Below are 4,010 nucleotides of genomic sequence, written 5' to 3'. Positions count from 1 at the left end.
TCTTTCATGTCTTCTAAACCTTATCACACGGAGACTCATCCTATAAAAGACAGATAACCCCAGACTCAATTAATGATATTCTGCTATGCTTGCAGACAGGAGCCTAGCATAACTGTCCTCTAAATAGCTTTACTTAGCACCTATAGGAACAGATGCAGAGACATATAACCTAACATTGTATGGAGCTCAGGACGTCTTGTGGAAATGTTGGAGGAAGTTGGAGAAGGATAGAGGGACCAAGAACAAACAAGAGTGCCTCAAGAATACCAACAGAGCCAACAAACCCGGGCACAGAGGGCCCTGTGGAGAATGAAGCACCAAAAAATGACATACATGTAGTGAACATAGGTCCACTACACAAAGGTGATTGATGGGCCCCTCATATGGGTCTTCTTTTAAGTGGAATAGAGGCTGACTCTGACATGGACTTTGTTGTCTGTTTGTCAATCACTTTTCTCTGGTGGAGCTACCTCCCCATGACATTGGGAAAGAAGATCTACACAGTCCTGATGCAGTTTGAAATGCTGGGGTGGGTGGGTGGGTAGAAGAAATAAGCAGAGAGGGTATAACTGAGAGGATGGGATTGTGGGGGTGCAACCAAGATGTAAGTTGAATGAATAAAAATTAAAATTAAAGGAAAATTAAAAATAAAAACGAATAACATTTCACCAAGGGCTTTGTGAGCCACCCTGGGCAAGAAATCAGGTAGAGAATGATCAAAAGTCAAGAATATAATTAAGTGTAGTAGTTGTAGGACTTCATTGAAGTGCTTAGTGAACACTCTGAGTAAGAAATAGACCAGGGAAAGAAAAGTAAAAAAACAAGAATGATAAATATGATGGACCAGAAGGAGTCTAAAGGGAATATATATATATCAGAATTCTTTTAAAACATGAATAAAATTTAGTACTTGCCACTTAACTGCTTTCTAAAATTTACATAGCAATTTAGTTCTTGGTTCCCAGACCATCAGAATTTGCATTAAGAATTACAGAATGAGACTAGGAAAGACTATTCAAGCTTGCTAGCAGAAGAATTTATCTAAGAATATGGCTGTTGAGGCTCTCTTTATGGAGCAAGATTAGACAAGCTTCAGAAACTGCTAAGCTCTGGGAGAAGGATACTTTGCCTTTCCCTTCTTTAGGACAAGATGGTGAAGAAGACATTCTATAAGTAGTTTATAAGACTAGAAATCAAAATCTCCAACTTATTCCCTGATCTTCATAAGGTTTTTAAGATTGAGAATGATCCCGATGAGGATAAAGATTAGAGACGTCCACTCACTCCTAAGGAAGAGGTAATTTAGCATAGGAGTTCATGAAATAACCTAATCCAGTTTGGGCTTCTTTGATATCTAAAACTCAGTCCTAGCCTACCAAATCTAAAATGGGCAAAATTCCTATCTCTCTTGTGTGTTTTAGAGGGGAAATTTTTAAAAGCTCATCAATTAGAAGTTTTTGTCTGTTTTCCAGTTGTTGTTGCTGAAGGAGATGAGGAACCTTCATTGGAGCCTTTTCTCTATAAACTCATAAAAGAGTTAGCATGTTACTACAAATTATGGACCCTCATCTCCATATACAATAAATTGATGACATCCCATGACTGATTTCAGGTTGCTATGTCATGTTTTCTGGGGAAAAATTCTGCTTCAGAGAGTCAAATATGAAGAATTAAAAAAAAGTAATTTCCTCACAAAAATTGATAGGAGAACTAGAATGACTATGGATATGTTAGTGGAAACTGAAGAACACTGCCTTTCTCTGATATTAAGACAACATGATAAATTCACATTACGTAAAAGGATGAAGAACATTTGAAAGCTTTCTTATCTTGATTGATATAAGCTGTGAATTAAATGACTACTCAAGATGAAGCTATGAAAATGGTTATTATTGCCTTTGAAAATGCAAACTTATCTGCTAAGACCAATCAGAAAATATGGAGATCTGAAGAAATTTCTTAGAGTATCTTCTGAGTTAAGCCCTTCCTATTTAAGAAGAAGAAGCTATTGCAATATTCTCACAAGGACAGACCCCCATTCAAGTATTAAAAAGTCAGAAAAACTATACCTAAGGAGAATAAACAAGGAATATTTTTCATGTGGGGAACTAAGGAATTTTTGTATGGAGTATTTAAAGAAAAATAAAAAAGAATCTCCAATACAGGCATAGCCATGGGCTGCAGAAGAATACTATAGATGAGTACCACTTTCATTAATATGCCAAACCCATATGCCCTCCATGTCAAAAGGGTTTCATTGGAGAAGAAAGTATCATTCCAAATATTATAAGGATGGAAAATTGCTACCTCCTAAAAGAGTTCTCAGAAAAACCCCTTGCCTTGCTAATGAGTGTAATATGATTCCAGTCTGCTGTCCAGGAAACTGGATGTAGGGCCACCCCAAGGTTCCTCAAATAATGGAGATGAAGCAAAACCCATTTTTCAGAAATCCAGTGATTTGTTCTAATGATATGGCATTCTGGATACAGAAAGTTAAATAATTCATGCGCCACAAATCTTTATGGTATAGGATAATGCTATTGAGGGTCTAATAGACACAGAGGGTGATGATTTCTGTATTGATGGAAAAGACTGGTCTTCCTCTTGCCAAACTCAAAATACCCTATCAATTTTAATTACCTTAGGGCAATCTACCATGTGGCAAAGAGTGCTCAGATTTTAACATAGTCAGATGAACAGTCTTCTGGTTCTCTTTATTTCCTGTTTTATTGGATGTAGTTACTCTAACTGGGATGGAGTTTTCTTTCTAATATATTCTATAGGGCTGTATTTCGAGAAAGATATTGTTTAAATTTGGTTTTATCTTGGAATATCTTGTTTTCTCCTTCTATGGTGATTGAGAGTTTTGCTGGACATAGCAGTATTGACAGATATCTGTGGAATCACAGCCTTTCTGGCTATTAGAATCTCTTGAAAGAAAACGTGTAATTCTGATAGGTCTGGTTTAATATGTTACTTGTTGTTTTCCCTGATGGACATAGGCCTTGGTTTTTCCTACATGGCCACTGAGGGTCTATAGGGTTTGAGGTGTTGGTCATCGAATACTGTGCACAGGGGACATGGTGGGGCTCTTTATTGTTCAGTTTGTCAGGAGAACAGAGAAAGCATGGAAATTGTGCTTTTCAGGGTCTTTCATGTTAGTTCCTTGAACCCACTGGCCTCCAGAAATGCAGGTAAGTGTGTGTCCAGTAGATAGCAGGTGCAGAGTTCTTGGCATAGCTCACCACTACTGTGTTTCCCAGTGACCTGGTGCAAGCAGGGGATTAGTGAGTGAAGATCTCATGTTTCCTCCCCAAGTGGCCATAGAGGACCTCCAAGGTTAGAGTCCTAAACCCAGATTGGAGTGCGCAGAGGATAGGCTTTTTTATTCAGATTTATTCAAGTTGAGTTCTTTGATCTACTTGAAATTGAGCTTTGTGCAGAGTGATAAATAAGGATCTATTTTCATTCTTCAATATGCAAGGATCCAGTTAGATCAGCACCATTTGTTGAAGATACTTTCTTTTTTTTTTTTATTGTATGAATTTTGCTTCTTTGTCAAAATTTAGGTGTCTGTAGGGGTGTGTGTTTAATTCTGTGTCTTCAATTTGATTCCATGGATCAAATTGTCTGTTTTAATGCCAATATCATGTAGCTTTTATTACCTTTGCTTTGTAGTAGAGCCTAAATTCAGGGATAATGATACCTCCAGAAGTTATTTTGTTGTACTTTTTAAAAGTTATCCTCAGTTTTATAGCTTTCAATATGAAGCTTAGGATTGGTTTTTCAGTTTTTACGGTATTTTATTAATATTTTGATGGAAATTGCAATGAATTTGTGGATTGCTTTTTGTAAGTTGGTCATTTTTACTATGTTAATCTTGATGATCTATAAACATGAGAGAACTTTCCATCTTTTGTTATCTCCTTCAATTTCTTTCTTCAAAAACTTGAAGTTTTTGTCATATAAGTCTTTCACTTTCTTGTTTAAAGTTAAACCAAGATATTTTA

The sequence above is a fragment of the Acomys russatus genome, chromosome 7 (assembly GCF_903995435.1).
Source record: "Acomys russatus chromosome 7, mAcoRus1.1, whole genome shotgun sequence".
Lineage (NCBI taxonomy): Eukaryota > Metazoa > Chordata > Mammalia > Rodentia > Muridae > Acomys > Acomys russatus.
The sequence above is the reverse complement of the archived record's forward strand: the minus strand, read 5'-3'. Positions refer to the sequence as shown.